The 24,350-nt window shown below is 48.1% G+C and overlaps 1 protein-coding gene across 3 annotated transcripts in view; it reads right to left on the reverse strand.

The window, feature by feature from the left end:
- The window catches only part of LOC144770758 (interferon-inducible GTPase 5-like), a 101,547-nt gene that overhangs the window by 33,467 nt on the left and 43,730 nt on the right, over nucleotides 1–24,350 (reverse strand). The window contains exon 1 of one of the 3 annotated variants that reach the window (XM_078655506.1): nucleotides 14,252–14,714. The exons of the other annotated variants lie outside the window; for them this stretch is intronic. The gene's annotated coding sequence lies outside the window, so the exon portion shown is untranslated. Of the gene's footprint in view, nucleotides 1–14,251; nucleotides 14,715–24,350 lie in introns of those variants that run through there. 3 annotated transcript variants of the gene reach the window in all.

Genomic DNA, 24,350 nt, shown 5'->3' on the forward strand with positions numbered 1-24,350 from the left:
CGGCGCCGTGAGACCCGCCACTGGGACTTTCCCGCATGGACAATGTACAACCATGTATACCAGCCTTAAGACCCTCTGCTGACCACATCGCCCCCAGTGGCATAGGACAGATTTCAGAGGTGTGTTTTGGGGCAGGCTGGGGCCTATCAGGTCAGGGGCAGGTAGGAGTACTACGCCGGAGATTCACATTGCAGGTTAGAGCGGGGGTGGCAGATTTATGTGTGCATTTTGTCAGCCCTCTCTCGGTGTGGGTGCATGCAGGGTGCTATGCTCCTATGTAACAAGGCAGCCAACCCCTCGGGCCAAGCTAAAAAACAAAACTAAAAAAACACTGCAGCAGCCCACCGTGCACTGTTTTGCTAACAGAGACTTACTTTTCTTTCTTAGTCTCACCAGTTCTGAAGGAAAGCATGCACTGTGGGTAATGTTATTAAGCTATAGTCTGGACTTATTTAGTGGATGCAACAGCCATGCAGTGGAAAAGCCAGTGCCAATGCGGCCGAGGTACAATGCACGCGCGGGCCAACTTCTAATTAACTTCGTTGGCTCCGGGAGCATAGGTCCCTCGGTGCCGACTGCGGCATTCATTCTGCGTCGTGCTAGATTTCCTGGTCGGTGGGGAGGACAGCACTTTTAATTGGAGAGTACCGGCACTTCTCAGAAACTTAAATTTTTCCATTTAAAACACATACCAAGACTGTTGACTGTGTCAATGGTTGTTAGTTGCATATGCTAAATAAGCAACACATAAGGCTTTGTTATATATAATATTGAAAATGCTTCAGTTGTGAAATTATGAGACAGAGAAAGAACTAGAACGAGTCTCTTTGATTTTACATCAAAGGCAGTTACTGCTGCAGAGTCAAGATTTTTTTCCACTCTGGGGTTGAGGGCAAAAATGGATTGTCCGATAGGGATCCGTCCCAGCACCCGCTTTATAGAACTGCCGAACCCGACCCACTTAAAGGCCTGCTCTTTGTCAATAAACTACGTCCTACACTATGGCTCCCACCTTTATTTATGCGCCCTTATTCTGCGGAGACATTTTCCAAATACATTAGAGCTTTTTACAAAAGAAACAGAAACAATATATAAGAATCACAAGTTACTCTAATCACACATAAATAGTTAGAAAATGTGAACATGTTGTTGTTCAGTGACAGAAATAAACTGAAGCATCTTTTCAACAGATGGACTCTCAATTGGGATTTGAAGATAGTCATTGAGAGGACAGTGTGCGTAAGGCCGCTGGTAAGGAGTTCCAGACTCTGGCAACACTCCCTGAAAAGGACTGTGCTATAAAATGTTCCTATTTAAAGTCTGGAAGTTCTAGCAGCAGAGCTTCAGCATTTTTTGAAGTCTGCTCCCACCAGATTTATTCAGCTTCTTAAACTAAGAGGCAAGCCATTTGTCTTGTGTAGGCCCTAGGTGTTGTAAGTTATTAAAATGGAACGTTATAGTTTGTTAAATCAAACCCATGGGTTATGTGTTGCCCACATCCGAAACTCGGGTATTTCAAAGTGCTCTTGTGTTTGATAATGGATAAACAAGCATTTGCAATGCAATAGGTCTCGCATTCTTGAAAATTAGAGCTATTGGTGTTGCATTATTATTTGCAATGCCAAAAGCTCAAACTTTTACTAATGTGAGACCTGTTGCATTGCAAATGCTTGTTTATTTTGAGAGGGAGAGTACCTGCACTTCTCAAGAGAGAGGTAATGCTTTTAATTAGAGAGTACCAGCACTACTCAAACAAGCAGGTACTCAGTTACAGAGTACCTGCACTTCTATTTTTTCATTTCAAGCACTGAAGGTAACTGGTGTTCATGTAAAGCGTTCCAATACCGCTTCGAGCTATATATAAACTGCAACACCGAAAAAGCATTTGCAATGCAATAGGTCTCGCATTAGGAAAGTTTGAGCTATTGGTCTTGTAAATGACAATTTTTTTATTTATGTGTTGGTTTTGAAAATAGCTAAATTAATAGCTTTGTCATTTACAATGCCAATAGTTATAACTTTTGCAAATGTGACACCTATAGCATTTGTAATGCAACATGTTTTGTATTTACGTGACTTAGATGTATTGATATTACAAATAACAATGGCTTTTAATTTTTTTAATTAATTAATACTTAAATAAAAGTGATTGCAATTTATAATGGCAATAGCTTAAACTTTTGTAAATAACTTTTGTGAAGATTATGTTCAGAGTATTTTATTGTGACGAAAATCCAAGAACAGAAGGGAAATATTAACATCTTTTTGTGACATTTGTAATGAAGCTTGAAACATTGAGAGAACATATTTGAACCAGTTGTTGTTGAATGGTTGCACAGATTGATGCTGTTATGGTGCAGAGTGATGTTGTGGTGGCGACGAGTGATGCTGTGGCGTTCAGTGATGCTGTGGTAGCGCATAGTGATGCTGTGGTAGCGCATAGTGATGCTGTGGTGGCCCTGAGTGAAGTGGTGGCCCTGAGTGAAGTGGTGGCCCTGAGTGATGCTGTGGTGGCCCTGAGTGATGCTGTGGAGGCCCTGAGTGATGCTGTGGAGGCCCTGAGTGATGCTGTGGAGGCCCTGAGTGATGCTGCGGAGGCCCTGAGTGATGCTGCGGAGGCCCTGAGTGATGCTGTGGAGGCCCTGAGTGATGCTGCGGAGGCCCTGAGTGATGCTGCGGAGGCCCTGAGTGATGCTGCGGAGGCCCTGAGTGATGCTGCGGAGGCCCTGAGTGATGCTGCGGAGGCCCTGAGTGATGCTGCGGAGGCCCTGAGTGATGCTGCGGAGGCCCTGAGTGATGCTGCGGAGGCCCTGAGTGATGCTGCGGAGGCCCTGAGTGATGCTGTGGAGGCCCTGAGTGATGCTGTGGTGGCGCATAATGATGCTGTGGTAGCGCATAGTGATGCTGTGGTGTTCCAGAGTGATGCTGTAGTGTTCCAGAGTGATGCTGTGGTGGTGCTGAGTGATGCTGTGGTGGTGCTGAGTGATGCTGTGGTGGTGCTGAGTGATGCTGTGGTGGTGCTGAGTGATGCTGTGGTGGTGCTGAGTGATGCTGTGGTGGTGCTGAGTGATGCTGTGGTGGTGCTAGCTGTGGTGATGCTGAGTGATGCTGTGGTGGTGCTGAGTGAAGTGGTGGCCCTGAGTGATGCTGTGGAGGCCGTGAGTGATGCTGTGGAGGCCCTGAGTGATGCTGTGGAGGCCCTGAGTGATGCTGTGGAGGCCCTGAGTGATGCTGTGGAGGCCCTGAGTGATGCTGTGGAGGCCCTGAGTGATGCTGTGGAGGCCCTGAGTGATGCTGTGGAGGCCCTGAGTGATGCTGTGGAGGCCCTGAGTGATGCTGTGGAGGCCCTGAGTGATGCTGTGGAGGCCCTGAGTGATGCTGTGGAGGCCCTGAGTGATGCTGTGGAGGCCCTGAGTGATGCTGTGGAGGCCCTGAGTGATGCTGTGGTGGCGCATAATGATGCTGTGGTAGCGCATAGTGATGCTGTGGTGTTCCGGAGTGATGCTGTAGTGTTACAGAGTGATGCTGTGGTGGTGCTGGGTGATGCTGTGGTGGTGCTAGCTGTGGTGGTGCTGAGTGATGCTGTGGTGGAGCTGAGTGGTGCTGTGGTGGTGCTGAGTGGTGCTGTGGTGGCGCTGAGTGATGCTGTGGAGGCGCTGAGTGATGTTGAGGTGGCGCTGAGTGATGTTGAGGTGGCGCTGAGTGATGTTGAGGTGGCGCTGAGTGATGTTGAGGTGGCGCTGAGTGATGCTGTGGTGGTGCTGAGTGATGCCAAATAGTACTGCGATGTCGCTTTCTGTGATGTCACTTCTTGTGACACAATATGCAATAAGGGGGGCCTCGGATCTTCACTTTCGCCCGCGGCCTCAGAAGGCCTAGGACCGGCCCTGAGTGCATCTGCACTGGTGCCGAGAGTCCGGGGCAGGTACAACCCTGCATATGAGCAGCGGAGTCCCTTCACTGCGCCTACGCCAGGGCTGCAGAGATTCCCTCTCCGACGTCTGCCGAGGTTACCGCCGCCTGCAGCCGTGCTAACCCTACATCCCTACATCCGTGGCAGCTCCGCCTCGGCCACCCCAGGGGGTACTCACCCCAGCCTGTAGCCCCCATCCATGGCACATGTGCCCCGACCACCCCGGAGCCACTGACCCCACCCAGCCTGTAGCCCCGTTTATGGCACATGGGCCCTAACCACCCTGGGGCCACTGACCCCAGCCTGTACGCTCCCCCCCCGCCCCCATCCATGGTACATCGGTCTCGGCCACCCCAGGGGCTCTGGCAACATTTCCGCCAATGTGTTTCCTGAGGGCTATCTGGCAGACACAGGCTTGCTTCCTCCTGCCGTTGTACACTAATACCAGGAACTCGGTGCCCCGGCACCCCTGCAGTGCCTGTCAGCCACTCTGCACACCCTGCAGCTCCGCCAAGCGCGGGAGGGAGTCTCTCAGAGTTGAACGCTCACCGCTGACTAGTAATGCGATCTTAAAGTTCAACCCCCGGCATGGCGCCTCGTGAACAGCGCCACGCGCACCTCTGCAGCCTCCCCCTGCATTCCAAAGTCAGTCACGTGAACTGTTCACGAGGCGCGCGACGCGATCCGATTCTTTCGCCCATGCATTCCAATGCAGAAGCTCACTACCTAATCCTATGGGAAAATGCTGCGCGTGGCCAGCTCCTGTCGTCCCTCGTTGTCGGCTGAGCCGACAGCTATAGATCTCTCTGCGAGAGCGCGCTTTCGTGCGCTTTTCGCAGCGACACCTAAAAAGCATTTGCAATGCAATCTATCTCGCCTTTGGTACCTTATAAGTATTTAGAGATGAAGCACATTATTGCACATTACTGCAACAAGGCTGGTTTTGCTCCTGCTTGCCAAATGCTAATAAGGACTATTAATGACGCCATCACCAGCTGTGACAAAGCTACGTGTTGGCCTGGTGATGACATATTAATAATCTATAAACGTCAGGTTTGTTCATGTGATATCAATTTCGGGGGTGTCATAATTATTTTACTAGCTCAGGCTCGAACGCTTCACCGTCCATTTACAGCAATGCACGGAAGCACACTAACAAAGGAAGGGTTTGGGATGGAGCCAGCTATTTCCTGCAACGTCCATTTTAGTTTAACATACTGTGCTCACAGTTTTTTAGGTCTCGCCTAAGCCATTGCGTTAGCAATGCTTGGCGAGATATTAAGTAGGGGCTTTAAAAAATGCTCCCAAAGTCTTTTCTAGGCGGATTGCCTACAGAGCATGTGTGCGGCCGCGTGCACATCGAACACCATTTGTCAGCTGTGAGTCTCTCTCCGCACTCATGCTGGTTTACACTTCAAAGAAATCCGCTCCCCCACCCGCCTCCGCGCAATGAAAGAGCTTGTTGTTTATAGGCAACACCCCAGCTGCTTTTGACCGGAGGCAACGCCGAGAGTTGAACCCAGTTCCAGGGTCAGCAGCTCTACCATAAGCATGCATTCGTTGTGTTAACACACTAGCCCCTGACCTGCTTGCCGCCATGTTTTTTTTAAAACCTACCACGACCTTTTCCGTGCTCTGTTTTACTCAGCCCCCTGCTTCAGCCATGTCCTGCGCCCTCACTCGTGTACCTGAAGGCACTGGAATGATTTACAAGAGCACCATGTACATTATACTGACACCTAAAACACACTGCGCACTCACACACTGCGCACTCACACACACACTGCGCACACACACACTGCGCACACACACACACTGCGCGCACACACACACTGCGCACACACACACACTGCGCACACACACTGTGCCCTCACACTACTTAGGCCACACACACTGCGCACTCACACTACTTTAGGCCACACACACTGCGCACCCACACTACTTTAGGCCAGACACACTGAGCCCACACACTACTTTAGGCCACACACACTGCGCCCTCACACTACTTTAGGCCACACACACTGCACCCTCACACTACTTTAGGCCACACACACTGCACCCTCACACTACTTTAGGCCATAAACACTGCACACTCACACACAGTGCCCTCGCACTACTTTAGGCCACACACACTGAGCACTCACACACTGCACACTCACACACTGCGCCCTCACACTAATTTAGGCCACACACACTGCGCACTCACACAGTGTGCCATCACACTACTCTAGGCCACACACACTGAGCACTCACACACTGCGCACTCACACACTGCGCCCTCACACTAATTTAGGCCACACACACTGTGCACTCACACAGAGTGCCCTCACACTACTTTAGGCCACACACACTGCGCACTCATACACTGGCCATTCACACTGAGCCCACACACTACTTTAGGCCACACACACTGCGCCCTCACACTACTTTAGTCCACAAACACTGCGCCCTCACGCTACTTTAGGACACACACACTGTGCCCTCACACACTCTGCACCCTCGAACACTCTGCACCCTCACACGCAATTACACTCTACTGAATACAACATACACTCCACACAATACCACTCAGTGCCACATAATTACACGCCACATAATTACACTGCACTCAAAGCAACATACACTCCAAATACCACTCAGTGCCACATATTACACGCCACATGATTACACTGCACTCAATGCAACAGACATTCCAAATACCACTTAGTGCCACATAATTACACTGCACTCAATGCAACATACACTCCAAATACCACTCAGTGCCACAGAATTCCACTCCACATAATTACACTGCACTCAATGCAACATACACTCCAAATACAACTCAGTGCCACATAATTACACGCCACATAATTACACTGCACTCAATGCAACATACACTCCAAATACCACTCAGTGCCACATAATTACACTCTACTTAATGCAACACACACTCCACACAATACCACTCAGTGCCACATAATTATATGCTACATAATTACACTGCACTCAACGCAACATACACTCCAAACAATACCACTCAGTGTACATAATTACACTCTACTGAATACAACATACACTCCAGACTATACCACTCAGTTCCACACAATTACACGCCACATAATTACACTGCGCTCAACGCAACATACACTTCAAATACAACTCAGTGCCACATAATTACACTCTACTTAATGCAACACACACTCCACACAATACCACTCAGTGCCACATATTTATATGATACATAATTACACTGCACTCAATGCAACATACACTCCAAACAATACCACTCAGTGTACATAATTACACTCTACTGAATACAACATACACTCCAGACTATACCACTCAGTTCCACACAATTACACGCCACATAATTACACTGCGCTCAACGCAACATACACTTCAAATACAACTCAGTGCCACATAATTACACGCCACATAATTACACTGCACTCAATGCAACATACACTTCAAATACCACTCAGTGCTACATAGTTACACACCACATAATTACACTGCACTTAATGCAACATACACTGCAAATACCACTCAGTGCCACATAATTACACTCTACTGAATGCAACACACACTCCACACAATACCACTCAGTGCCACATAATGATATGCTACATAATTACAGTGCACTCAATGCAACATACACTTCAAACAATACCACTCAGTGCCACATAATTACACGCCACACAATTACACTATACTGCATGCAACACACACTCCACACAATACCACATAATTATGTGCTACATAATTACAACGCAACATACACTCCAAATACCACTCAGTGCCACATAATTACACTCTACTGAATACAAGACACACTCCACACAATACCACTCAGTGCCTCATTATTATATGGTCATAATTACACTCTACTGAATACAACATACTCTCCACACAATACCACTCAGTGCCACATAATTATATGCTACATAATTACACTGCACTCAATGCAACATACACTCAAAATACCACTCAGTGCCACATAATTACACGCCACATAATTACACTGCACTCAATGCAACATACACTCAAAATACCACTCAGTGCCACATAATTACATGCCACATATTACACTGCACTCAATGCAACATACTCTCCAAATACCACTCAGTGCCAGATAATTACACGCCACATAATTACACTGCACTCAATGCAACATACTCTCCAAATACCACTCAGTGCCACATAATTACACAACAGCTAATTACACTCTACTGAATGCAACACACACTCCACACAATACCACTCAGAGCCACATAATTACATGCAACATAATTACACTCTACTCAATCCAATATACACTCCAAATACCACTCAGTGCCAGTTACACGCCACATAATTACACTGCACTCAATGCAACATACACTCCAAATACCACTCAGTGCCACAGTTACACGCCACATAATTACAATCTACTGAATGCAACACACACTCCACACAATACCACTCAGTGCCACATAATTATTTGCTACATAATTACAATGCAACATACACTCCAAAAAATACCACTCAGTGCCACATAACTACACGCCTCACAATTACACTCTACTGAATACAACATACACTCCTCATAATACAACTCAGTGCCACATAATTATATGCTACATAATTATACTGCGCTCAACGCAACATACACTCCAAATACCACTCTGTGCCACATAATTACACGCCACATAATTACACTGCACTCAACGCAACATACACTCCAAATACCACTCAGTGCCACATAATTATATGCTACATATTTACACTGCGCTCAACGCAACATACACTCCAAATACCACTCAGTGCCACATAATTACACGCCACATAATTACACTATCTATCTATCGCCCTCTATCTCCCTCACTCTATCAATCTATTGCCCTCACTCTATCGCCCTCACTCTATCTATCTATTGCCCTCACTCTATCGCGCTCACTCTATGTATCCATCTCCCTCACTCACTCTATCGGCCTCACTCTATCGCCCTCACTCTATCGCCCTCACTCTATCGCCCCTCACTCTATCGCCCCTCACTCTATCGCCCCTCACTCTATCAATCGCCTTCACTCTATCAATCGCCCTCACTCTATCAATCGCCCTCACTCTATCTATCTATTGCCGTCATTCTATCACCCTCACTCTATCGCCCTCACACTATCTATCGCCCTCACTCTGTCTATCTATCGCACTCACTCTATCGCCCTCACTCTATCGCCCTGACTCTCTCTATCGCCCTGACTCTCTCTATCGCCCTCACTCTCTCTATCTATCGCCCTCACTCTATCTGTCTACCTATCTATGGCCCTCATTTTATCACCTTCACTCTATCTATCTATCGCCCTCCCTCAATCTATCGACTCGCTCTATCTATCGCACTCACTCTATCTATTTATCGCCCTCACTCACTCTATCGCACTCACTCTATCTATCTATCGCACTCACTCTATCGCACTCACTCTATCCATCTATCGCATCACCACAGCATCACTCAGCACCACCACAGCATCACTCAGGGGCACCACAGCATCACTCAGCACCACCACAGCATCACTCAGGGGCACCGCAGCATCACTCAGGGGCACCGCAGCATCACTCAGGGGCACCGCAGCATCACTCAGGGGCACCACAGCATCACTCAGGGGCACCACAGCATCACTCAGGGGCACCACAGCATCACTCAGGGGCACCACAGCATCACTCAGGGGCACCACAGCATCACTCAGGGGCACCACAGCATCACTCAGGGGCACCACAGCATCACTCAGGGGTACCACAGCATCAATCAGGGGCCCCACAGCATCACAGCATCACTCAGGGGCACCACAGCATTACTCAGGGGCACAACATCACCACTCAGGGGCACCACAACATCACTCAGGGGCACCACAACATCACTATGCACTACCACAGCATCACTGAACGCCACAGCATCATTCGTCGCCACCACAACATCACTCAGCGCTACCACAGCATCAATCTGTGCAACCATTCAACAACAACTGGTTCAAATATGTTGTATCAATGTTTCAAGCTTTATTACAAATGTCACAAAAAGATGTTAATATTTCACTTCTGTTCTTGGATTTTCTTCACAATAAAATACACTGAACATAATCTTCACAAAAGTTATTTACAAAAGTTTAAGCTATTGCCATTATAAATTACAATAACTTTTATTTAAGAATTAATTATTTAAAAAAATTAAAAGCCATTGTTATTTGTAATATCAATACAGCTAATTCACGTAAATACAACACATATTGCATTACAAATGCTATAGGTGTCACATTTAAGAAAGTTATAACTATTGGCATTGTAAATGACAAAGCTATTAATTTCGCTATTTTCAAAACCAACACAAATAAAAAAATTGTCATTTACAATACTAATAGCTGAAACTTTCCTAATGCAAGGCCTATTGCATTGCAAATGCGTGTCCTTAGTTGAGATATAAACCCTACAATGTAAATATAAATAGAAAGTGCACGTATTAAAAGGAATCAATCTTTCTTACAGGAAGAGTACGCTAAACGGTACGCGGACTCAGGCTCGGCCTAACAAAACAGAAAGACAATGAAGAGAAACTCCAGGTATGTGTCGACGCCTTGCACAAGAATCATCAGGGGAAAATAAGGGAAATTAAAAGCAAGGAGGCTGGAAGGAGCGAGGGCATGGATAGGGAGGGACAGCAGGGACCAGGCAAGGTGACGGCACAGGCATGGGGGGAGCAAGTGAGGAGCTGAGGGATAAAATCGGCAGAAAAGGTCCCAGGGCAGAATAGAGTTGACGGATACAGAGGGCAGGAAATACCCGAGGATCTGCTGGGCACAGCAAAGAGGTATAAAGAGGGGCTTAGCACAGGTGACAGCAAAGAGGTATAAACAGGGACTCAGCAGAGGTGACAGCAAAGAGGTATAAACACGGGCGCAGCACAGGTGACAGCAAAGAGGTATAAACACGGCACAGCACAGGTGACAGCAAAGAGGAATGCAGCACAGGTGACAAAAGGCAGGTGTAAATAGGGTCTCAGAACCGGTGGCAACAGACAGGTTAAAATAGGGACTCCGCACAGATGACAGCAGACAGGTATAAATAGGTGACAGCAGACAGGTGTAAGTAGGGACTACACACAGGCGACAGCAGACAGATGTAAAGCCGGCACCAGAGCAAGTGGCAACAGACAGGTGGAAACAGGGACTACGCACAGGTGACAGCAGACAGGTGTAAAGCCGGCACCAGAGCAAGTGGCAACAGACAGGTGGAAACAGGGACTACGCACAGGTGACAGCAGACAGGTGTACATAGGTGACAGCAGACAGGTGTAAATTGAGACTCCACACAGGCGACAGCAGACAGATGTAAAGCTGGCACCAGAGCATGTGGAAACAGACAGGTGGAAACAGGGACTACGCACAGGTGACAGCAGACAGGTGTACATAGGCGACAGCAGACAGGTGTAAATAGGTGATAGCGGACAGGTATAAATAGGGGCTCCGCACAGATGACAGCAGACAGGTGTACATAGGTGACAGCAGACAGGTGTAAGTAGGGACTACACACAGACGACAGCAGACAGATGTAAAGCCGGCACCAGAGCAAGTGGCAACAGACAGGTGGAAAAAGGGACTCCGCACAGGTGACAGCAGAGAGGTGTAAATAGGTGACAGCAGACAGGTGTAAATAGGCGACAGCAGACAGGTGTAAATAGGTGGTAGCGGACAGGTATAAATAGGGACTCCGCACAGGTGACAGCAGACAGGTGTAAATAGAGACTCCACACAGGCGACAGCAGACAGATGTAAAGCTGGCACCAGAGCAGGTGGCAACAGACAGGTGGAAACAGGGACTACGCACAGGTGACAGCAGACAGGTGTACATAGGCGACAGCAGACAGGTGTAAATAGGGGACAGCAGACAGGTGTAAATAGGTGACGGCAGACAGGCAACAGCAGACAGATGTAAAGCCGGCACCAGAGCAAGTGGCAACAGACAGGTGTAAATAGGGACTCCGCACAGGTGACAGCAGACTGGTGTAAATAGGTGACAGCGACAGGAGTAAATAGGAGGGCCTCCGCACAGGTGACAGCGGACAGATATAAAGCCGGCCGTGGCAACAGACAGGTGGAAACAGGGACTCCACACTGGGGACAGCAGACAGGTGTAAATAGGTGACAGCAGAACAGGTGTAAATAGGTGACAGCAGACAGGTATAAATAAGGACTCCGCACAGGTGACAGCAGACAGGTGTAAATAGGCGACAGCAGACAGGTGTAAATAGGTGATAGCGGACAGGTATAAATAGGGGCTCCGCACAGGTGACAGCAGACAGGTGTAAATAGGTGACAGCAGACAAGTGTAAATAGGGACTCCGCACAGATGACAGCAGACAGGTGTAAATAGGGACTCCGCACAGGTGACAGCAGACAGGTGTAAATAGGTGACAGCAGACAGGTGTAAATAGGGACTCCGCACAGATGACAGCAGACAGGTGTAAATAGGGACTCCGCACAGGTGACAGCAGACAGGTGTAAATAGGTGACAGCAGACAGGTGTAAATAGGGACTCCGCACAGATGACAGCAGACAGGTGTAAATAGGCGACAGCAGACAGGTGTAAATAGGCGACAGCAGACAGGTATAAATAAGGACTCCGCACAGGTGACAGCAGACAGGTGTAAATAGGTGACAGCAGACAGGTGTAAATAGGGACTCCTCACAGATGACAGCAGACAGGTGTAAATAGGTGACAGCAGACAGGTGTAAATAGGTGATAGTGGACAGGTATAAATAGGGACTCCGCACAGGTGACAGCAGACAGGTGTAAATAGGTGACAGCAGACAGGTGTAAATAGGGACTCCTCACAGATGACAGCAGACAGGTGTAAATAGGTGACAGCAGACAGGTGTAAATAGGTGACAGCAGACAGGTATAAATAAGGACTCCGCACAGGTGACAGCAGACAGGTGTAAATAGGCGACAGCAGACAGGTGTAAATAGGTGATAGCGGACAGGTATAAATAGAGGCTCCGCACAGGTGACAGCAGACAGGTGTAAATAGGCGACAGCAGACAGGTGTAAATAGGTGATAGCGGACAGGTATAAATAGGGACTCCACACAGGTGACAGCAGACAGGTGTAAATAGGGACTCCTCCCAGATGACAGCAGACAGGTGTAAATAGGTGACAGCAGACAGGTTTAAGTAGGGACTACACACAGGCGACAGCAGACAGATGTAAATAGGGACTCCGCACAGATGACCGCAGACAGGTGTAAATAGGTGACAGCAGACAGGTTTAAGTAGGGACTACACACAGACGACAGCAGACAGATGTAAAGCCGGCACCAGAGCAAGTGGCAACAGACAGGTGAAAACAGGGACTCCGCACAGGTGACAGCAGACAGGTGTAAATAGGCGACAGCAGACAGGTGTAAATAGGTGATAGCGGACAGGTATAAATAGGGACTCAGCACAGGTGACAGCAGACAGGTGTAAATAGGTGACAGCAGACAGGTGTAAGTAGGGACTCCACACAGGCGACAGCAGACAGATGTAAAGCCGGCACCAGAGCAGGTGGCAACAGACAGGTGAAAACAGGGACTCCGCACAGGTGACAGCAGACAGGTGTACATAGGCGACAGCGGACAGGTGTAAATAGGTGACAGCAGACAGGTGTAAATAGGTGACAGCAGACAGGTGTAAATAGGTGACAGCAGACAGGTGTAAATAGGTGACAGCAGAGAGGTGTAAAAATAAATGACAGCAGAGAGGTGTAAATAGGTGACAGCAGAGAGGTGAAAGAATGGATAAAAGACAGGTGAGAAGAGGGTTCAAAAGGAAGCAGGACCTATTTTAATGTGCCTAGACGTGCGCCTGTGCATACCAGCATACGTGTGTACATCCTAAAAGGTGTTGTAGGACAAAGAGAAAGAAGGCAACGAGATCATAAACCAAACAGTGAGAGATGATAGAATGACATGACAGGAGAGCCTGGGCACGAATATGCCGACCGCGTTGTGATTCCCTGCGGACAAAAAGTTTCATGGTAAACGTTGTTTACCCCTGGACACGGGGCTCACGTTCGACGCCTTCAGTCAGCCCGTGTGTCGCGTGGATTGTGGGAGTGGCCATTCTGCGCATTGTTCCACCTCCCTGGGGGGGCTTCCATTAGTTGCATAAGAGACTGTTTGCCTTGTAAAACTTCACTCTATCATCACATTCAGATCTTTATCTCTGCATTATACACAGAAAGTAATCAGATTTTGCTGCTCCCTCCACCCCACTTGCTGAGACAGAATGAGTGGGGGGAGAGAAAGGTAGAGCGAAGGGGCACTGAAAAGAAGGGGCATCTTCTTACTTGTGGTGTCTGGTCCTTTTCCTTTCGTTTCCGGTCGGCTCCCTCGACGTCCTCCGGCTGCCTCTGCTTTTCTTTCACTCGATGACCTTTCGTTTATTTCCCCTTCCTTCGCGGGCCTCTCTGCCTCCAGTCACCCGGGCGTCCCCCCTCTGTAGTCTGCGTTCCTCCGTTCTCCTCCTTCCAAAGGAACGCTCTTGTGCCCTTTTCCCTTCTACGGTGTCCCCCGGTCGCTCGGCCACTATTCGTTTCTTTTCGCCTCTCCCCCGGTTTCGCTCTTGTGCTCCCTTTCCTCCCCTGCCTCTGTGCTCTACCTCTCACCCTCCTCGGTTGCTCTACTTTCTCTGTCCTGTCACTCAGTCTCACCCTCCCTCTCAGGCGGTCTCTTCCTCCGAGGCGGTTTCCAGCTCGGGGCCCCGCCCTCTGACAGGAAAGCGAAACGTGCCGGTCCCCGCGCTGCTGACAGGGACCGGCCCCTGATCGGCTGGGAGGGAGAGGTGAGCACATGGCTGCTCACACTGATGTATTCTGGGAGCTGTAGTTCCACGGTCATCACAGCTGAAGCAATAGGCTTAACGCACAAAACAGCACTTGTTCTTAATGGAAGCCCAAAGTTGCAAATGAGGGGTCCCTTATACAAGGGGAGCAACACGTTATTTGATACTCCCAAAAGGCAGAGAGAAGCAAGCTGTGCGCCCCGGGGGTCTCTGGGACACGGCGTATGCAGGTGCCACGCGCATTCACAATGAAACACCCCGGGCCAGGTCCATTATTCCATCCAACCGCATCCCCCTTTCCTAGACTTCTAGGCACTGCATATGTTCAGCCGATACTCCCCATGGCTCAGGCCTAGGCTCATTATGGAGCATGGGGTTTAATTGTGGGGTTTACCTTCATGTTTGCACTGTCCCGTGGTTATAGAGTTTACAAAGAACCGCGGAGACCAGAAGAACAAGTTACTTACCTTCAGTAAAGCGCTTCCTGGTGGATGCTCTATTTAACCGCTGATTCCTCTTTTACCAGACTCCCCAGGCACTAGACTGGATCTGAAAACTGTATAGCAATGCGCCTACGTGCTGGTAGGTGGCAGCTCTGTACGACCCCCGGTATGATATGATAGACCAGAGCTGCTTAGAAGCGCCATCCCTGCGCGCTGACGTCAGTTTCTTGCTTGACTCTTTCAGATGCGTAGCGTAGCACAATCATCCCTACTAGTTTGTAGATTCCGAACTTTTGACCAATTTAGATGTTAAAAGGACGCCACTCCACTGGACGGGGAAGTTGGAAGGCGGTGAGGAATCTGCGGTTACAAAGAGTATCCGACAGAAAGAGCGCAACCGAAGGTAAGTCACTAGTTCTAGTGTTCAATACCTCCAACCGCACATTCCTCGTCTTTCGAATAGATACCAAAGCAGTACCTTCCAAAGGTGGAAACTCTGTGAAGTGGACTGAGACTACCAATTCCTGAAGGATCCAATGGGTGAAATGTCTTTCCCTTGGACCTGATCTTGAATGTCTGAACCAACACCCATGTCAAAGCCTGGCAGGTGTCGAGGACAGGCACTCTGCCTGACAATGCAGTGGTAACAGCCTCAGCACTACTAGCAGATCTTAATGTAGAGGACTATCAACCTCGATAGAGTCCTTCCCTTTGCCTAGGAGAACTCCACAAAAAGCTGATCGTTCACTCAAATGTCCTTGGTATGATCAATGTTCATCAATGGACTGCGGGTGCAGACTGGTGCGGATTCGCAGTTTCCGGCCGGGGCCAGAGGTTGTTGATGAATAAATCCGGTGTTCACAGGAGACACAGTCTTTGTGTTTGAAGGCAGGCAGGTCCTCTAGGGTTTTCGAGGTTGCTGGCTGTAGGACACACCGGGATTTCGCAGGAGCAGGTTCGTGGTGGAGATAGGCCGGTAGGCACACCATATGGCCATGTCTGAACTGGGGTGGTGGAGTGAGCTAAAGAATGATGATGGATTAAACCCAGATCAGTTGACTGGGGGTGAGTGTTTGATATGCTTGTGGAGAAGTGTGGCTCACTGGTTAGAGGAGGCAGACCCTGAAGCAGAGGTCACACCCGGGACCAGGGTTCAATTCCCGACGCGGCAAGGTCTTGAGCCCAAATGTCCACGGACTCGATAATTCTCGCTTCGGTGCCTACTCGAATCACGGGTTCACACTCTGCAACTCTGGGCAATAGCTTGCTTAATCTCCACTATGCCCCCCCCCCACCCCCGCGGCAGGATGCCTGGCTTTCACCTTGGGGATGCCCAGTAGGGGTTATCTCACAGGGAAAAGCCAGGACGGGTTCCCAAAGCAAGCGCCTTGAGACCTTGCGGTGATAAGGCGCTATATAAGAACCTTTGACATGACATTGACATGACACTCCGTCCATCATTTGGTATCGCTTTGTTCGGGCCAAGTCAGTGGGCGTGTGCCTCTTGTTAGCTTCGGCATGGCTGTTTGGTCCTTCTTCTTCTTTTCTTGTTGCAGGTTCTTGTCTTAGGAAGCAAGGTTCAGGGGTTCCCCTAAATACTAGATTTAGGGGCTTTACAGGTAGGTAAAAGGTTGGGACCAATAGGTCTCTTCCCTGGGCTGGGTGCACCCCCTATTATGCCAAATACCAGTGGGAGGGGGACATAAGCCTTTCCCTGGTTGGCTGTGTACCCCCATCTGTAAGATGGTGGGGACTGAGAGTTGTGCTTCACCTCGCCTCCCCCACCTTGGGGAGTGAGAGTTGTTATGTTCTGAGGTTGCACAATCCATTTGTTACCTGATTAGGTTTAGGCACAGTTGGTGCACTATGAGGTAGCACTACTAAGGCCAACATACCTTGATGGTGCGTGTAGAATCAGTTTCACACAATCCTGATGTTTATATTGACCAACAAACGCACAGTTTTTACTGAGAAAGTATAAGCTGTACGACAGTAGGATCATGTGGTGTGGCAGCCGAGTGCCATGGGTTGAAGGGCTTAGGGATGGCCTAGAGCAGGGAGCATCATTGGTTTCGATTCTGCTCAGAGATGGATAAACCCTGTCCTCTCACAGCCATTTATTCCATTCCTTGTCAAAGAAAGGGCAAACCAATTTGTACATGGCCTGGGGCTAGGGAGTGGGGAAGAGTCCCATTGTTCAATCATAGACTTAACAGCCTGCAGGACGGGGCAGCCTTTTAAGTGAGATGAAAAAAGTGTGCATGTTTGGAGTCTATTAAAGTGGTGTGGCTCATGTAACTCGATGTTATTGCATCCACCCAAGCTTTCTGTTATTCCATCCAGATATAACACAATAACAGATATATACCTAACACCAGCCCGGAATATTGGCTTTGTGAATGGTTGTTAGCTGTTTAAGATAAATGAGTAATTATGAATTTTTTGAAAATGATGTTGAAAATGTTTCAGTTCTGAAATTGTGACACTGTGAATTAAACATTATTGATGCCTTTGGTAGTGGTCTTCAGATTGTCTCAATCACTTTTTTTATATTCACTATATGTTAAACATGTGTGCCCTTTTTCTCTACACATCTCGTCCATCTGCATATCTTACACCTAATCTCTCTTCTTCCGCATCCTCTTTTTACTCTCCTGAATATAATCCCTCACAACTCCTTCACTTTACCACCCCTGATCATACAACATATTCCCTATATTTTACTTTAGACATGTGAATATTTTGACAACTGTCCACATCTTGTACAGAATCATAGTTGCAACGGCATTAGGAGACTATTGCTCTGTGCGCTTTGCAGAGAGGCCAAAGATTGGATGAGCAAGTATTCTGAACACCTTTCTGATCCCCTGACAGAAACTGTGAGAAGCAGGCCTTCAGCCTCTACTCCAGACCTCTCAATCTTGGCCCGTTATAAACACTTGGAGGCAATTCAGTGCAAAGTATGCACTATACAAGAGTAATATGATACACGTTGGAACTACAGAAACACAACCTGAAATAGATTATTTAACCTTTATTTATTTATTTTGAATATTTATAGAGTGCACTCTCATCCCCAAAGGGATATCCTAGCGCTGGACCTTACTTTGTTAGTTCCAATCAAGACCTTAAAGTGAATACAGCCAGGCCTTCAACTATCTCTGAAATGCTAATAACTCTGGCACTGCGCGTAAACTCTGGGGAAGATTATTCGAGTGGGTCACTAAAGCCTGGTTGGCTGATCGAAGGTTCCGAACAGGGCTATGAAAAGTTACTCTATTTTGTAGAATTACTGGGCCCTTATCATAAAGTCTTTTGTGCATATGACACATTAGCTTGAAAATTGCTCCACTGGAACCAGTGAAGATGATTGAAACAAGCCACGGCTGAGCTTCTGTTCATTTTGTTGCAGATCGATCTTGCAGCTGCCTTCTAAATTGCTGGAGCCGCTTGAACAAATACTCTACCATGCCTACATACAGCGCGTTTCCATACTCCAATCTATTCATAATCAAGGCTTAAATATATTTCTTCTCCATGTCATCGGGATCCAGCAAAATAGTTTCCGAAGGGTGTGTAAAAGACCAAAACTGATCCCCTATACCCTGGTTACTTGTTCTTGTAGGCAGCTGCGGCCCGCGCAGGTAAGAGGGGTGAGGCCGGGTGGGTGGGGGGGAGCGTTGGGGGAGATTTCGACAGACAACCACAAGGGAAAATTAATTATTTATTTATTTTCCCCTCGTGGTCATCTGTCCAATCCCCACCCATCCCAGCACCACTGCTCTCACCTGCACGGGCCGCGGCTGCTGGTAGGGAAAGAGCGTTGTCTATTAAGAAGTGCAGTATCTTTACCACCTTTTTGGGTTCTGGAGCAGTTCCTAACAAATTACAGACTAGTTTCCTATCTACATTATAGGGCTAAAGAAAAAAGTAACTCTGTGAGGTCAAAAGTTTTTTTTTTATTAACAATCTACATTTTTTTAAACTTCATTAAAAGTATAAAATGTATTCAATTATCATTATTATAGTCTGGTTTTTATCACTCATAAAGTCAACAATTCGGTCTAGAGATGCATTTTCATTCTAACTTAAACACAGCATTCACACCTTCAGTCGTACCTCTCACCTTGGAAATGGAGGCAAACAGATTTTGCCGTTTTCTGCCCCACCCCCTTTGGCAGATTGGCCGTATTTGGAAGCTCATCTGCCCCTGGGGGGAGAAAACTCATTAGCACCAGGGATATCATGTTCTGTTGGGGACGGCCCCTTGGGCAATGGTCGCCCCCAATTGGGGATGACATTTCTTTTATTTACTTTTGGTGTTTTCTGCCCCCTGGGGTCATATTGCCCATCCTTAGAGGCCCAACTGCTGGGGGCAGGGAGGGTCAGGGGGGGGCAGAAAAACGCACTAGCACCAGGGATATGTAAATAATTATGTTTGGGGAGGGTAAGGGTTGCTCCAATGGGGTGGGGCATCGGTTACTATTTACTTTTGGCAGTTTCTTCTATCCCCCTTTGTTTCAGATTGGCCATATTTTTAGGCCAAAAAGCACTAGACGCCAGGGAAAGTTTTTGAGTGTGGCTGGAGTTTTACTGGCAGAGTGTGTGGACTATCGCTTGGCTGGCAGAGTGTGTGGACTGGCATTTGGGTTTTAAATTGTTAAATTTTATTTCTAGTCATTTGCATTTGTGATTGTTATGTTTTATTTCTTCTTTTTATTCTAGTTCAAAGCTTTCTCTTTTTTTTACTGTTATTCCTGCTTGCAGTTTCGCTGCTGGTAGTTCTGCGGTTTGTGTAGTTACCTGTGTTTGGTAAGAAAACGTTTTTGTACTATTTCCTGTAAATGAGTATCATTTCCCTTCATGAGTGCGTTTTTTGTAAATGGTGTAATAATAGCAGCATGTTTAGCTTCTGTGATAGTGTGTGGAAAGCTGTTTGCATGTGTGCACAATTTGTAATGTGTTGTCTTGTAAGTAATCATTTTTGGTTTTTTCTTTCCAGTGGGATATAGTTGTTTTTAGGTCGAGCTGACGTTAGCATTCATGCGAAGCATGAATGCTGTCAGCTCGACAACTAATGTGATCCGTTTTTAGGAGAGTGGACACCAAAGTGTTACGAGCGTTTTCAGTGCCGGATTTCACCTCGGGAGCGCGCAGCATTGTCTGCAGTGGCAGTGTAAGTTTCGCTTTTTTATTACTTTCGTTTTTCCCGAGGCTGGCTGAGGCTGGCTTGGAATGAACAGGCTTGCCCCCGCACATGCGCAGAGTAACTCACAGCCCTTGCTTTTACAGACGCAGGCAGGCAGCCCCCACCCCTCTGCATGCACGCACGCACGCACACACAGGCGAGCGCATGCACACGCAGGCACACACATACAGGCACACAGACACTCGCTCACACACACACACCCCCCTCCCCCGAAGTCACACGCACGCACACATACATACAAAGCCCGCCCGCCCGCACATGCTTTCCCCGCGCCCCCCCCTTCCCCGCGCCCCCCGCCTCCCCCTTCCCCGCGCCCCCCGCCTCCCCCTTCCCCGCTCAGCAACGCACTCACCGGCTTCCTTCGTGCGGCGGCTCTCCTCAGCTGCAGGGCCCGGCAGCAGGACTCTTCTTACCTCCTTCTGCACCGGGGCGCAGGGTAGGCTCCTGCCTGCTCCGGTGCTCCAAACACGGCGGCTCCGTCCAATCGCGGCTCTTCCGTGGGAGGCGGGGTAGGCTCCCGCCCTCCTACTTCCTGTTTCCTGTTGACGCGCCGGCCTGCCTGACTTCCTGGTCGCAGGCCGGCAGAGTGACGGCAGTGATTTGCGGTATGTATTTAGTTAGTTATTTATGCATTTTTATATAGCGCGGACTTTACCCGAAGGCGCTATTTATTTATTTTTTTGGGACGCTACCTTTTTATTTAGTTTTAAACATTGATGGCTGAATTTTATGGCACTGTACTTCTGAAGTCCCCTCGAGTTTGGTTACAATACTTTCTATCCAAGCCGATAGCGTAAGGCGTTTGGATATGTACTGATCCTGGACCCCATATCTGAACCGAGTCATCACATAATTCATAAACCGATCGAGCACTCGAAATCAAGACACGGCCCTTTTTTACACCCTTTTTAGTTGAAGTCATTTACTTTGTCCATTACCTCATAAACCGGCTTTAATAATGTTACCGCTCTTTAGGGGCTAACATGCAGAAACCCTGCAGCCTTTCGGGGGGATCCTATTCAGCCCAAGCTCATTACATATCTGCGAGGCATGCTTTATACTCAAGAGCCTCGGGGCCTCTTCGCATTCTGCAGGGGGGGCATCATTTTGCGCTCCGCCACAGCAGGCTGCCTCTCTGTGCCCGTTCTGCATTGGCGAAGGCTTGTACCCCAGCTCTCAGGCAATTCACGGGTGCTCGGACAACGGCTTTTTAACTAATTTAAATGATAAGGTTTGCGGCTATCACTTGTTTGTTTAATATTACGGGCATGTGGGTTGTGTGATGCTGCATAAACAGATGCGTTTGGAGTTTATTTACCGATCCGCTATGGAGGGGCTTTTCTTTAATCTGTTGGTGGCTGTTTTTTTTTTTTTAATTTATATTGCGTCTTCATGTACACATGATGTTTGACTTTTTTGAGCAATTCGTTACGTTGGGCTTTTGTATAATTTGATACTAGCTGTTATTTTATTTATATTGCGTCTCCCGATGGTTGTGTGATGCTGCATAAACAGATGCGTTTGGAGTTTATTTACCGATCCGCTATGGAGGGGCTTTTCTTTAATCTGTTGGTGGCTGTTTTTTTTTTTTAATTTATATTGCGTCTTCATGTACACATGATGTTTGACTTTTTTGAGCAATTCGTTACGTTGGGCTTTTGTATAATTTGATACTAGCTGTTATTTTATTTATATTGCGTCTCCCGATGCTGTGTTTGCCTGCCCCGCCAGCTCTCCAAGGTTGCTATTTGTTTCTTTCCCATCTGCGTACATCACTTGCGGGATACAGGTAAATCTGCATTCTAGAGTTGCCTTTATTGTTTTGAGGCCGGGCGCAGGGGCTGCTCCGATGTTATCAAGGCTGCTATCCCACTGCTAAGGCGGTGCTGCACTCACTGCCTTGTTTATATTTGTTTTAGTTCCGTGATGCTCCGATCTTTGCCCCTTCCGAGTGGAGCTTCCGAGTGGAGCTTCCGAGTGGAGCTTCCGAGTGGAGCTTCCGAGTGGAGCTTCCGAGTGGAGCTTCCGAGTGGAGCTTCAGAGTGGAGCTTCCGAGTGGAGCTTCAGAGTGCAGAGTGGAGCTTCAGAGCGGAGCTTCAGAGTGGAGCTTCAGAGTGCAGAGTGGAGCTTCAGAGTGCAGCTTCAGAGTGGAGCTTCAGAGTGGAGCTTCAGAGTGGAGCTTCAGAGTGGAGCTTCAGAGTGGAGCTTCAGAGTGGAGCTTCAGAGTGGAGCTTCGGAGTGGAGCTTCGGAGTGGAGCTTCGGAGTGGAGCTTCGGAGTGGAGCTTCAGAGTGGAGTGGAGCTTCAGAGTGGAGCTTCAGAGTGCAGAGTGGAGCTTCAGAGTGCAGAGTGGAGCTTCAGAGTGGAGCTTCAGAGTGCAGCTTCAGAGTGGAGCTTCAGAGTGGAGCTTCAGAGTGGAGCTTCAGAGTGGAGCTTCGGAGTGGAGCTTCGGAGTGGAGCTTCAGAGTGCGGAGTGGAGCTTCAGAGTGCAGAGTGGAGCTTCAGAGTGCAGAGTGGAGCTTCAGAGTGGAGCTTCAGAGTGCAGAGTGGAGCTTCAGAGTGCAGAGTGGAGCTTCAGAGTGGAGCTTCAGAGTGCAGAGTGGAGCTTCAGAGTGGAGCTTCAGAGTGGAGCTTCAGAGTGGAGCTTCAGAGTGGAGCTTCAGAGTGGAGCTTCGGAGTGGAGCTTCGGAGTGGAGCTTCGGAGTGGAGAGTGCAGATTCAGAGTGCAGATTCGGAGTGGAGCTTCAGAGTGGAGCTTCAGAGTGGAGCTTCAGAGTGGAGCTTCAGAGTGGAGCTTCAGAGTGGAGCTTCAGAGTGGAGCTTCAGAGTGGAGAGTGGAGATTCAGAGTGGAGATTCAGAGTGGAGAGTGGAGCTTCAGAGTGGAGCTTCAGAGTGGAGCTTCAGAGTGGAGCTTCAGAGTGGAGCTTCAGAGTGGAGCTTCAGAGTGGAGCTTCAGAGTGGAGCTTCAGAGTGCAGAGTGGAGCTTCAGAGTGCAGAGTGGAGCTTCAGAGTGTCAAGAGCAATGCCAATAGCTCTAACTTTAACAAAGGCAAAACCATTGCATTGTAAATGCTTGTTATTTTACCGAATCACATGCTCATGCTGCTGCCTGGTTTGTCTACATGCACACAGGCAGAATCACTCGGTACAAAATGGCTCCTGTTCACTCGTCAGTACGGTCTTGCGCCGCCCCACCTTCCCCCTGCCAAATACATTCATTCCAAATACTGCTTATTTTCATATCAGACTGACTTCTCACATCTGGGATAGCAGGGGCACCTTCCACAGTGATTAGTGCTTCACAAAAAATAATTCTCGGCTAGCGCTCAGAAGCCTTGAAGCTTTGATTGAATGACACTGCAGTTTGATGCCCCGCTCGTTTTTTGATGCTATGCGTTCCAGACACTGATTTTATTAAGACTCACTTGGAGCTCTAAACTGTCACTTGATCTTTCTTTGGGTCATTTCGTTTGCCCGGAAGGACTAACATATCTGTGAAACCCTCTTCTTTTATAGTTTGAGCATCGTCTTCGTTTAGCAGGATAACATTATACATTTGAAAATACAAATATCCGGGAAGAGCAGAGAGCAAATCTCCGCGATGTTGGGCATTCTCCTATCATAAAGGAAGCGTGTTGGTGGGACCTGTGGCATCTAACGCATCATTTAACCCTATATGCGTGGGCACCTACCACAATAATGTATAGGATGAGTTTGTTCCGTTCCCGTTTTTAATTTGATGTAAAACTCAAATCACTGCACACTCTCTACTACACACTCTCTACTACACACTCTCTACTACAGTCACTACTCTCTACTACACACTCCCTACTACAGTCACTACTCTCTACTACACATTCTGCTACACACTCTCTACTACAGTCACTACTCTCTGCTACGCACTCTACTCTCTACTACACTCTACTACACACTCTCTACTACACACTCTACTA

This window comes from Lissotriton helveticus, chromosome 7 (assembly GCF_964261635.1).
Source record: "Lissotriton helveticus chromosome 7, aLisHel1.1, whole genome shotgun sequence".
In the NCBI taxonomy this organism is placed as follows: domain Eukaryota; kingdom Metazoa; phylum Chordata; class Amphibia; order Caudata; family Salamandridae; genus Lissotriton; species Lissotriton helveticus.